The sequence below is a fragment of the Pinus tabuliformis genome, chromosome 5_1 (genome assembly GCF_031772625.1).
Source record: "Pinus tabuliformis cultivar Carrire ecotype Pingquan chromosome 5_1, CPIR1, whole genome shotgun sequence".
Classification (NCBI taxonomy): Eukaryota; Viridiplantae; Streptophyta; class Pinopsida; order Pinales; family Pinaceae; genus Pinus; species Pinus tabuliformis.
In genome coordinates this window covers 426,061,717-426,075,447 of record NC_142305.1, presented here as the reverse complement: position 1 = coordinate 426,075,447, position 13,731 = coordinate 426,061,717, and the positions used below count along the sequence as shown (strand labels likewise).

General features: G+C 36.6%; 1 long non-coding RNA gene across 1 annotated transcript; it reads left to right on the top strand.

Moving 5' to 3' along the window:
- Positions 1-1,612: 1,612 nt before the first annotated feature.
- LOC149165311 (uncharacterized) lies at positions 1,613-2,674 on the top strand. Its single transcript, XR_016260330.1, has 2 exons — positions 1,613-2,070; positions 2,153-2,674. It is a non-coding gene; the product is annotated as an uncharacterized LOC149165311 (long non-coding RNA).
- Positions 2,675-13,731: the final 11,057 nt, after the last annotated feature.

Sequence of the window (13,731 nt, the reverse complement as noted above, 5' to 3'; positions counted from 1 at the left end):
TATTTGTAATTTGAATATAATTAAATAATTATGAAATTAAATAAATAAATATAATTAAATAAATAATTATGTAATTAAATAAAAATGCTTTTAATTGTTCGAATATTTTGAATAAGAAAAAATATGGTTGTTGATTATTTTGCTTTAAAATGTTTCAAAAAATTAAAAGAATTCAACATATTGAATATACATTTCAAAATGTATGAGATTTACTATATCCTTATACAGTTCTCTATGCTTCTAAGTAGAACATTTATAAGAGAAATAATTTTATTACATATTTATTTATATTATTATATTGAAAATATAAAAATAATAAAAATTATATGTTTTTTAAAATAAACTGAATATAAAATAAAATAGAACCAAATGTCTAAATGAAATATACAACTAAATTAATTTATTTTAAAAAATAACTATAAATTAAAAGTAACAAAACTTTTCTATGATTTTATTCTTTTATAGTTCCATTTACAAATTACTAAAAAAACCCAATAAAATTTCAATTTAAATTATTTTAATATATTACCAATAATAATACAATATAATATTATATTAGAATATTCTTTGATGTGATCTACCAAAGTAAAGTTGTACATAACATTTTAATTTAAATATAATTATATTATATTTGTAATTTAAATATAATTAATAATTATGCAATTAAATAAATAAATAATCATGTAATTAAATAAAAATGTTTTATTTGTTGCTTCCAAGTAGAACATTTATAAGAGAAATAATTTATAATTATTTAAATTATAATTGAAAACAGAAATTCAAAACATTTATAATTATTTAAATTATAATTGAAAACAGAAATTCAAAACATTAATAATAATTTAAATTATAATTGAAGATAGACATTCGAAAACATTTATAATTGAAAACTATTATTAATACAATACAATATTACATTAACTACAATATCCAGAACCTTCTGGATGAGATTCCCACATGCTCAACACGAAAAATATCTTCTTACCTAATTCATCTACACCCTATGCGTGTCCATCCCTCTATCCAATAATGGGTGGCAATCTCGAGACCTGCATCTCCTTACGACACATGCTCGACATGAAAAATAACTTCTTACCTAATCCATCTACACCCTATACGCGTCAATCCCTCTATCCAACTGTGGGTGACAATCTCGAGACCTGCAGCTCCTTACGAAACATGCCCGACATGAAAAATATCTTCTTACCTAATCCATCTACGCCCTACGTGTGTCCATCCCTCTATCCAACAACGGTTGGCAATCTCGAGACCTACAACTCCTTATGACCTCTGCGTTTTCCACCAAAACTAATTATAATTATATACTATGCAAAATTAAAAATAAAATAAAATTTATTTACCTTTGACTAAATGCAACTTCACAAGATTTGGGTGATTATTATACTGGCGAATAATTCGAGATCACATTCACCATTCCGTAGGTACCCACAGGAGCATAAATCTAATTATTTGATTCGAGTAATAAGTCAGAATTAATGCACTTTCAATGTTTACAACCGCTCACATTAAAATTATCTGTGTACTTTACAGTTGTCATCTATATTTAGTCCTCCAAGCTTGTTATTCAAATTTATGACATTATAGACTCTTTAATATGATGTGGATGGTTCTTGATCCCGAGATTACCCTTCAGATATGTGCACCCTCCTTGAAACACCTGACAACAATATAATGACCACCATTCAAGGACTTGATCCAATCACTGGGGTTCTTTCATCATAGATTAGGGTAACTGTTTTGCCCCGAAGGTTGTCGAGGATGGTCATTTGCGCCTGCCAAGAGTTGAGGGAAATGACTCTGGAACTGGGTTCTGAGCATCAACCCTTGAGCGATTGGATAGCCTTACCTGTAACAAAGCCATGTTCGCTGGCTGAGTGCTCCTGTGATAGGTTTTCTCCCAATTTTAAACCCTCACTGCCTTTTGTTCAATTCTTGCAACGAAAAGTCCACCGAGTTCGATTCCTTAACTAACCAGAGAGGTTGGGATTCCTCCGTCATTCCAGAATAGGTGCCATGGTTTGAGTCTACTCCAACGTCTGATTTTTACAGGTAAGGGTTTCGCTATTTGTTCTAGTTTTTCCCAATTATTTTACAAATGAAAGTATTCTTATCAATGGAGCTTTCCTTGCAGGCCGAGCCACTGGGTAGCAACAAACATCGCCGGTGAAGGAGAACAACTTGCCAATATGTGAACTCCTATCATTCCAAGTTGGTTCCAGAACTTAATAAGGGAAATAGCTTGTTTTCTGTTTTCTCTTTCAGGCCTACTGGAGTTGTTAGGTTCGAAGAGGGTTTTACCCAATGTTAATCATTATGGATTTTTTCCCTTGGATATAGAGTTTTCTGGCACCATAGCTTTGAGGGTTTTGAAGGAACTGACCATAACCTTCCTCCAACTAAGTCTTTTTGATGCTCATTTGTTCTTGTAAGTCTTTTTGATGCTCATTTGTTCCTATAGACCCTCAGTGCGTTAACTTCACACCGTCTTATTTCAGAGGGAAATAAAAACTACAAGGCAAGGGCCTAATTTTCTTGGCCTTCTACCATTATACAATCACTCTTCTGAGGTTTAGAGTTTAAGAGGTTCACTGCTACTGTTTAATTTATTTTTCGTCCAAATGTAATTAAATTTGGCTACAATTTTTCTTTGGAACAGACTCTGGCCACGGAACTTCCATGGTTCTGGTTAAAATGTTTACCTGTGAATTTATGTGTATAAGTTTATGGAAAGAATGAACCCTTATTTTTTTTTGTTACCAAAATTAGAAATAGAAGGACTCTAATCCCTCTCGAGGGTTTTCATATCATTTTTGTTTTTAGCTAAATATATTTTTCGACTTGATGAGATTCAACTAACTGTAATTTCAGTCGATTTGTAGTTTAATGATGAAATTACAAGGAGCAGATGACTCCTTTTTTATTTGTTTACAACACAGTTTTAAGTCCTCAAAACACCAGAGCTGTTCTTTCACTTTTTAATGCAATTTCACATGATTTAACTGTCAGTTCCCACTTCTGTTTCTGACTTTAACTTGTGAATTATTTTGCAAATATTTACAGTAAGTACTTTCCATAAGTTTTATTTTCCTAGAACCGTACATAAATACTTGCAAGTATTAACTATTCTTTTCCTTACTCACTATTCTTCTTAGAAATCAATTAAATTGGATAGCATGTTGCTTTTCTAGTTAATAATCAGTTTGCTTTCCTATTAAATAAGCAATTTACTTCTCCATTTAATGAATAGTGAACATGGTTCTTTCTTTCAGAACCCTCCCACTTACCTAACTTAGACATATCAACACAAAAAAAATTTCCATTCTGTGTTTCACTTCTGTTTTGGTGTTCTATAAATTACCAAATTGTCTGATTCAACTTAACTTATATATTAACAAAAAAATGCTAATTAAAAACTTTCCTATATGTGAACTCCTAACATTCCAGGTTGGTTCTGGAACGTAATGAGGGAAATAGCTTGTTTTCTGTGTGAAAATTCATACACTCAAAGAACCCCTACCACAACAAAACTGAATTTACTTCTCCTACTTGATTTTGATATACGTTATCAAGTTACTTTCTGAATACTGAAGAAAATTACTTTTGCATCCTACAATACTTTAAATTTGATTACATGAAGCATAAAACTGACAAAGAACAAGATACATAGGACACAATTCTTTTTGGACAAAATAGTCCTCGAAAAAACCCAATGCGGGAAAACCGATGCAACAACTCTAAGGGTTTTCTATTATTAAGCAGTATTTCTAAATACAATGCTGGCTGACCTCTCGACAATATAGTGACAAAGAAAAATATAATGGTGAAAAAACTTGAGTGAGATTTCCTCACTTTCCGACTCATCCAACAACAAAATTGGCTAACCTTGACTATCTCTGCGTTGGCCCTGCATCAACTCTACATTGTCTCTTCTGCCTACTGGAGCTTCTGCGTCAACCTCTCTCGACTGTTCGAAAACTCCCCAACAGTTTCCAGTTTTCTGTGTGAGGGCAACTTTTGCTCTGCGTTGGCCCTTCTGGCTCTACGTCAGGCCTGTGTGGGCCTAGATTGGCCAAACGCCAGTCCTTCTAGCTGTTGCGCTGCCTCCATTAGTGGCTCTCCGCCTCTCTTTCTAGTATTCCCAAACTATACTTTCCCCTCTGCTGCAGAATGACACTCAGTTTGAATTCTCAGCTTCCTAGCCCCATAAATCAAACTGCAGATCAATTCGTTCTCTTCGTGTGTCTCTAAATGAACCCCAAACCTCCTTCTTATACTTTTCTCATTGAGACTTCAACAATCGAGATTAAGTATCTAATCAATGAATAAGATTAAATACTTGACTTGATCCGCTTTCTAGAACATTCTAACCCATATTTTGATTAATACCCATTAATACTTTAATTTTCCTAAGTTTAGACTTAGGAACCCCATTAAAACTATTAATTATTTTAATAAAATACAATCTGGGTGGAATTTCACCAAACAGCTTTTGGGTTATTTATAACTCATGTGTCTTAGCCTCTCCACCAATTTTCATGGCTAGAGCACATTTGATGCTACCAAAAACCAACACTCCCTCTTAGCGAGGAATGTGCTCTAACAACAATGTCCAACTGCATGCTACTTTGTCTTTGAAGCATCTCCTTTCTGCACTATTACTGCCACCAACACTGTACTGCTGCCCATGACACTATCACTTCCACTACTACATCTGTACTACAACTCGCTCTGCATATGCTGCTAACACTGCCACTGCTAGCTCTGCACTGTGTCATTTTCCAATTGCTGCTGCTCATAACGGAAAAACATCTGAAATTTCAGAACTAACCGTGTTCAACATAATACCATGTGAATGTTGGAATCTGACTGCTACTAGTCTCTAACCCTTTAAATCTTCTGCGTTGTTGCTAACTTCTGCACTGTGCCATCTGCACTGCTACCAACCTTGCTCTGCGATGACCAGTCTCTGGTCTCAAGCTACTACATCTGTCTTTCCAATCAACCCACTGCATCATCTGACACTAATTCCATCTCGCTACTGCTGAATCTTGGGCTCCCATAGCAAGGAATTGATCCAAGAGGTGGACTCCTGAAGGATCCTGCCCATATGTAGTCCTCTCGACTATAGTTCTATATCGCCTCATTTCCCTGTTAGAGATGCGTGGGCACTCATGGAAAACTCATTTTCGTCAATTTTTGCTAGAGCAGCCTCAGGATCATGTTTCTCATCCTTATCCTTTTTCTTCAAAGGACACTAGGATGCAAAATGGTCCATCTCTCCACATCTAAAACATTTCACCTTCGAAATGTCCTTCCATTTCTGCTTTTGATATCTCTTTGATGCTAGAGTTGCATTCTCCTCCTCCTCCTTGGTCTTCGTGCCACTCCCACTGCTGCCATTGAGATTGACCTTAACCAGATCCATCCTTAATTATTCCTGTTGAAGAGTTGCCCAAATCTCCTCCCATGAAGGTAGTCTTTCCCTGTCCAATATACTTTGGAAGAAGACTTGTCATTCATCGAAGACTCCATTCAGGGCCGTCCTTACCATCACGGTAGACTAAGGAGTAGACCCCACTGCAGTAAGCTGGTCTCTAGTGTCTTGAAGACATTGAAGATAGGAGTTAACCCCTTCTCCCTTCTGCATCAATGTCCGTTGCAACTTTTGTTCTAAGTACATCTTTCACTGTTCGGAAGAACCTTCATACAATGAAGACGAATCTTCCCACATTTCTCGGGCTGTATCTTTGCCCTGTAGGTGTGAGACCACAAGATCTTGATCTCCATCGAGTATGAACCTCTTCGCCTTCCCCTACTTGGCCTTGTACTTCTTCCTATGATCATTGTTTGTGGAAACAACCACAACACTCTTGACGTAAGCTTCGAGATTTTACTCCTCCAGAACAACTAAGATCCTAGTCTTCCATATGACATAATTGGAAGCTCCTTCCAACTTGTCATGATCTGTGATCCCATGTGATGCCATCTCACCCAAACTTTCGAATTGAATCCTCTAGTCACTGCTTAGCACTGATCTGTTGTTTGGCAAGTGAAGAATTCAATCTTTTGGTGAGAAAAGTCCTCTAAGAAGAAAATTCTCCTTCTATGTGTCTTCGCTCTTTTCCGACGGATTTTTGTCACAACAGAAACTGTGCCCTTTAAGCACTGCGCTGAGGCTCTGTGTCACAATCTCTGCCTCTGCAAGCTCACAAATCCGGAAATCATTCCTCTCTGTCGACTCTCTTAGAGAGATATTTCTTCAGAATCTTTTCTTTCTTGGCAAGGAATCCAAAATCCCTTCAAGGGGATTTGAGTTGATGCCAAGTGCATCTTTTGGCCTCTCTGCTCAACGTTGGATCTGCTCTTCCTGTTTCAAAATCAATTCTCTGATACCATGTGAAAATTCCTACACTCAAGGAACCCCTACTGCAGCAAAACTGAATTTACTTCTCCTACTTGATTTTAAGATACACTATCAAGTTATTTTTTGAATACTGAAGTAAATTACTTCTGTAGCCTACACTACTTTAAATTTGATTACATGAAACAAAAGTCTGAGTAAAGAACAAGTTACATAGGACACAAATATTTTTGGACAAAATAGTCCCTGGAAAAACCCAATGCGGGAAAATCGGTGCAGCAGCTCTGAGGGTTTTCTATTATTAAGCAGTAGTTTTGAATACAATGCTGGTTTCCCTCCTGACAATCTAGTGACAAAGGAAAATATAATGGTAGAAAAACTTGAGTGATATTACCTCACTTCACCCGGCAGATTTTGGATGATTCGACAACAAAACTGTCTAACCTCGACTATCTCTGCGTTGGCCCTATTTCAGCATTGCAGGCTTTGTGTCAACTCTATGCTGTCTCTTCTGCCTCCTGGAGCTTCTCCGTCAACCTCTCTCGGCTGTTTTGGCAGCTCCTAGGCAGTTTTTGACTTTCTGCGTGAGGGCAGCTTTTGCTCTATGCTGGCCCTTCTGGCTCTGCGTCAGGCCTTGCGTGGGCCTAGATTAGCTCAATGTCAGTCCTTCTAGCTGTTGTGTTGCCTCCAATAGTGGATCTCCGCCTCTCTGTCCAGTGTTCCTGAACTATCCCTGCCCCTCTGCTGTAGAATGATCACTCAGTTCGAATTCTCAGCTTCCTAGCCCTAGAAATCGAAATCTAGATTAATTCATTCTCTCTGTGTGTCTCTAAATGAACCCCAAGCCTCCTTCTTATACTTTTCTCGTTGAGACTTCAATGACCGAGATTAAGTCTCTAATCAATGGCTAAGATTAAAAACTTGACTTGGTCTGCTTTCTAGAACATTTTCACCCATATTTTGATTAATACCCATTAATACTTTAATTTTCCTAAGTTTAGACTTAGGAACTCCATTAAAAATATTAATTATTTTAATAAAATACAACTCGGGTGGAATTTCACCAAAAAATTTCTGTGTTCTTTAGAACTCATGTGCATTAGCCTCTCCACCAATTTTCATGGCTAGAGCACATCCGATGCTACCAAAAACTAACATTCAGTTTGCTCTTTTTGGCCTGCTGGATTTGCTAGGTTCAAAGAGGGTTTTACCTAATGTTAATCATTATGGATTCTTTCCCTTGGATACAAAGTACCCTGGCACCATAGCTTTGAGGGTTTTGAAGGAACTGGCCACGACCTTCCTCCAATTGAGTCTTTTTTATGCTCGTTTGTTCCTACAAACCCTCAGTGCGTTAACTTCACACCATCCTATTTCAAAGGGAAAGAAAAGCTATAGGGAAAGGGCCTAGTTTTCTTAGCCTTCTACTGTTATAAAATCCACTCTTATGAGGTTTAGAATATAAGAGGTTCACTTCTACTGTTTAATTTATTTTCCGCCCAGATGTAATTAAATTTGGCTACAATTTTCCATTGGAACAGACTCCAGCCAGGAAAGTTCTGTGGTTTTGGTTAAAATGTTTACCTGTGTATTTATGTGTGTAAGTTTATGGAGAGAATGAACCCTTATTTTGTTTGTTGTTACCATAATTATAAATAGAAGGACTCTAATCCATCTTGAGGGTTTTCATATCAGTTTTGTTTTAAGATAAATATATTCAACTGACTGTAATTTCAGTTGATTTGTAGTTTAATGATGAATTTACAAGGAGTATATGACTCCTATTTTGTTTGTTTACAACATAGTCTTAAGTCCTCAAAACACCATAACCGTTCTTTCACTTTTAATGCAATTTCATATGATTTAATTGTGAGTTCCCACTTCTATTTCCGACATTAACTTGTGAATTTGTTTGCAAATATTTACAGTAAGTACTTGCCATAAGTTTTGTTTTCCTAGAACTATACAAAGATACTTGCAAGTATTTACTGTTCTTTTCCTTACTCACTATTCTTATTAGAAATCGATTAAATTGGATAGCATATTGCTTTTCTAGTTAATAATCAGTTTGCTTTACTATTAAATAAGTAGTTTACTTCTGCATTTAATAAATAGTGAGCACGGTTCTTTCTTTTAGAACCCTCCCACTTACCTAACTTAGACATATCAGCACAAAGCAAATTTCCATTCCGTGTTTCACTTCTGTTTTGGTGTTCTATAAATTACCAAACTGTCTGATTCAACTTAACTTATTTGTTAACAGAAAAATGCTAATTAATAATACCTCAGGAATTCCAGATACTAAATTTATCTGCACTAGGCACACTGTTTTCAAGAAAACACACTCGAACTTAAGATTTCAGTTTTGCATTTGGTCGATATTAGAATTTCCGAGGGTTCCATAGTTGTTTCTTTAATGTGCATGCTTATTTTTTAATGTACATGCTTGTTCCTTTAAAGTAGAGCATACTATTACTTAAATCTTTCCTTTAAAATTTAAATAAATTTGCATATTATTATTATAGACCTTGGGACTGCCTTTTGGCTAGGCCACTGCCAGGCTAGGCCAGAGGACTAACCCAGGTTTCTAAGGTACAGACCTATCATCTTTTCCTATTTTTCTTTAGATGACTGAACCTTTAACAACTAGAACAAAATTTATTCTTTACACAACAATAACTTAATACAATTTATTTCCACTTGCTACAAATATAATTACCCAACTTATACAAAGAAAGTCAGCAACAATCATAATAGCTTATTTACTGCATCTCTATTTTAACAATTTGTATTCACTCGTAGTTTCCATTTTTATGCCTAGAACTTAAGGGCGGACCCCTTGTCCTGACCACACCCTTACAATTTCACTGTCACATGGGGTTTACATTTACCCCTCTGCTACAACGAACTTAAATGATTTTTAGTAATTTCAATAATAGACCGGGGTTGCCTTGACACCCCATCTCTTCACTGTTTACAAATTAAGTTCACATATATAAGTTCTATTTATTTTATATGTTTTTTTTTTAATAATAATAAAAAGTTAATTCGGATTAACAACTCCTGCACTAAATAGCTAGATTAACATGTCAATTCATACTTTGAATAGAAAATTTCATTTAGTCTTCTTACTCGTTTGAAGACACACGACCACTGTAGTATTCCTCTGCAACTGTAGTATTCGTCTCCAACGCCAAGCTTAGGAAGCACACCCCAACCACGCAACTCGCAATTCTATTCTAGTAGCAAAGTCAAACAAAGAAGAACAAAACAACCCAAGCTTCCATAAAATATGAAACTCCGCAAGCATGCAAGTGGTCTCAACATCTACGATGATGGCAACCATTTTTCAATCCACCCCCACCCCACGCGTTTTAGCATCCACTTCTACAAACAATAACCATACTAAATTACCTTTAATAATTTAGTTGTAACATAAAGGCAAAGTGTACCTTGAATGCTTTGGCGGAGGTATTAAGGTTTATTCCACTCCGGTGCAGTAAAATTGTGGGTTCGAATAAGGAAAAAGTTTGTTTATTCCACCTTTGTCATCGAGTTGATGGAAGCCAAATATAGTAAGACAATAAGATTTAACTTTAACGTGTTCTTTTAACAACAACATACATTTAATTAAAATCATTATAACAACATACATTAGTTATATTAATATTAACTTTTTTCGTATATTAATGAACTAACTTTGAGAACGTGTTAACGCAACCGCCAACACTTCCACACTAAATCTTGCCACGCATTTGGACATTTGCTTTTCCCTTTTCGTAGTCGTGGATTAAACACTCAGACGAAGAATATGCTAGGCATATTTGTTCTTCATCAAATCCGTCCATCGATTATCAATACAGAACAAAAGTCAACCTACCCTCTTCCACCCAAAATTCACATATATAGGCCTATCCTCGAAATATACATTTGTTAATACTAAATACCAACTAAACCTATGTCAATACACAACAAAAGTCAACCTACCCTCTTCCACCCAAAATTCACATATATAGGCCTATCCGCGAAATATACATTTGTTAATACTAAATACCAACTAAACCTATGTCAATAATTAAAAAACTTGATAGGACCATTATTCATTTAAAATTAATAACATTTAAACAAAATTAAAGAAGAAATTTAATATTTAAAAAATAAATCAAGATAATATGGTGAACCTAGTACCATGGGTTAAGGACTAAATAATTTAAAAAAAATTGAAAAAGAAATTTAATATCTAAAAAGTAAATCAAAATAATATGGTGAAACTAATGTAATTGGTTAAGGACTAAATAATCTTGTAAGGAAATACTTAAAATACTATCGGAAAAATACAACCTACGAAAAAAACACATGAAAAATCGTTTTACTTTTCATGAATTTTTAAATATAGGAAAAAAATATTTACAAAATGTAAAGTAATTAATTTTCACATAACTTTTCTATTTACTTATTTTCTTACTTTTGTAAAACTTTTAATACCCATATGCTAATAATTATCTTTTCTATTTAACTAAATCCCTATTTCAATGAAGACAAGTCAATAATAACAATGTATTTAAGACATTTGTTATCTAAGTGAATAGATAATATCTCAGTAAAAACAATAATATATGAGCAAAAACAATAATCATGTTAAAAGTTTTACCATTTATATTATAATTATTGTATACTTTTGAAAATTATGAATAAAATAAATTTATTATTATTTTTTAAAAATTAAATTTTAAAAACTTTGGATTGGAGTGTGAGCTGGTTTTAATGGGCACATCTTGGCTCACAATTTAATGTATATCTCCAGGATATCTACGACCACCCTTTGCATGCATGTAACACTAGAGATGTGATAGTGCGTATGCAAAGTTTTATTGCCAACCTTGAAGGTGGCAGAGTCATTACAACATAATTTAAGGGAGTTTTCCCTCCAGTGAGCTGGGTAAGTTTGTCTGCGTTCTCCATTTGCTGTGGATTTGGTTCGGGCTGTTTGTGCTAGGGAAATCAAAGTCTCTCTCTTCTTCTGGTCTCGGTCGCGACTACTAGTATGTCCCCACTCTTAATTTTTCTCCCTCTGCATATATGGATTTGTGTATCTTCCCTTCGGTCTCTGGGATGCATGGTACTATGGTTTGGCGAGATTGGAATTACAAGTTCTTGGAGCATGGCATAGTATGGTTTTGGTTATGTGTTGAGTCATTAGTCTTTTATGTTTTGGTGTCTGTGGTATATGAGATTTGGTTGTCCCATATGGGCTCATGCAGGGTTTGGTCGACAAACTGCTTTGTGTGTCGAGGTACTCCCTGCTTGGATAATTGCGGAATTGTAAGGGTTTTGGTTTATGGTAAATTCTATTTGTTTCTTGGGTATTATGAATTTGTATGGGTTCGATACCGAGCCAAGGTTGTCTGTAATCATTGCCCCAACCTTAGTTGGTATAGGGTGGTGGTTTTGGGAGATCTGTTGGAAATGCTTAGCGTCAGTCCAACCCTAGTGGATAGGGTTCGTTGTATCTGGTTCCGTGGTCTGGTTGTGGGTGGGTACTGGTCAAAGGGAAATTCTCGACTCAAATCCTATCAGTATAGGTCTGATTATAGGCGATTCGGTTCAGTTTTTGTAACTTGGGCATATTGCATTTGGTTTCGATGTAAGGTTGTTTGTGGGTTGTGGGCAAGGGGAAACTCTCAGATCAAATGTTCTTTCTTTCTTCCGTGCACTATTCAATTGGTTGAATTGACAAACTCTGGGACTCACTTGGAAAATTTTGGGGTTTTGCCCGTGGATGGTGTTGTCGGTTAGTTTAGGCCCATCAGTGGGCACTGGTGGAACAATGGTAGAAGTGGGCCCGTAACGATGTGTTGGCTTCCAGTTGACAACATGCTTCAGAGCTAGTTCCTTACTCGGTTGGTTTCGTTTGTAATTTCTTTGACAGGTCTGTAGAGCCAGAGTGACCCTTGGCAATGTCGTGCTTTTAAGCTTTGACTCTATTTGGGTCGACCTCTAGATCTTGACACAGGTCAACATTTTCTGGGTAGGAGCTGAAACATGGTTTGGGCCATTGGTAAAGGAAGGAATAATCGTGGGAAACGAAGGAAAACCTCCCCATCTCAGACCAGTCAACCCAGTTCATTCGGGGGGATTGTGCATGGGCGCAAATCGACCTCCCGTATTATTCAGGAAGCCGCTCAGGCTTATCATTCAAGCATTTCAAATCCGGTCAAGAAACTTATTGTAGATTGGGAGGAGGAGATTTGACAAACTAAGGAGGGATTTGAAATTGATTTAGAAGATTGGAAAACTTTGATTTCGGACCTTGGTCACACTCGTGATTAAGTTTCTATTAATAAAAAAACATATGTAGAGATGTCAAAATGCATCTAGTCTCACCCCAACCAAGTTTGTTTACCAATGCGATAACTAGAAAACATGCAAAAAACAAAATTGACAGTTGAGAGGCCTAACATACCAACTACAAGAACAAGAAAAACACCAGTGATCATAATCAGTCATCGGAGGTAATAGAATTAGGATTATCTGGCCCTGTACCTGGAAGAGGAGAAGGGCGATACAAGAAATTGACATGGTGCTAAAATTGAGTAAGCCAAGTTTCCAGTTTTTCAACTTTCTCTGTCAGCAAATTTTTCTCACGCAAGACAACTACCACCCTTTCACGAACATGGCACTGGAAGTATTGGAGTTGTTCAAGTTTGGCCATGACAACCTCATGCGCCTCCCTTTGGGCTCGATCGAGAGCTTCTAACCAAGCAATGACAGATTGCACTATTTCCTGGACTGCCATGGGGGTTCTTGTATGCCTGGAAGGAGCCCGACCTATTGACCTTGCCCATCCTTGACTGTTGTAACCCCGAGAAGCCATAGCATGACCCTGTCCTCGGCCACCTCCGCCTTCGTCACGACCACACTGAATTGACATATTATTGCAATTGCATGCCATGGAAGCTACTAAGGATTTGCAACCCCCACGTCCCACACCCCTTGATGGACCCACACCTCACCTGAAACTTCCACCACGTACAATTACGACACCACCCCGAGAACCTACATGAGCAGGTGAACCTTTCTACTTTGCCGGGGCCAAGGCGTGCGAGGAGCGGGGGCTAGGCTTCATGATGGAGACTAGAAGGAAGACGAAGTCTTGGAGAATTGAGAGCCCCAATGTGCAACCACCTTCCACCAGGGACCAAGCAGACCCCGCTGCAGACCAAACAAGAAAGATTATCCAACCCATAAATTCCCACCACAGGAAATTCACCATTAGAATAGAACCGAACCAAACTAGAATAGACAAGAGAGACCAAAAAGGAAAAGACCAGATGAGAAATAGCAAACAA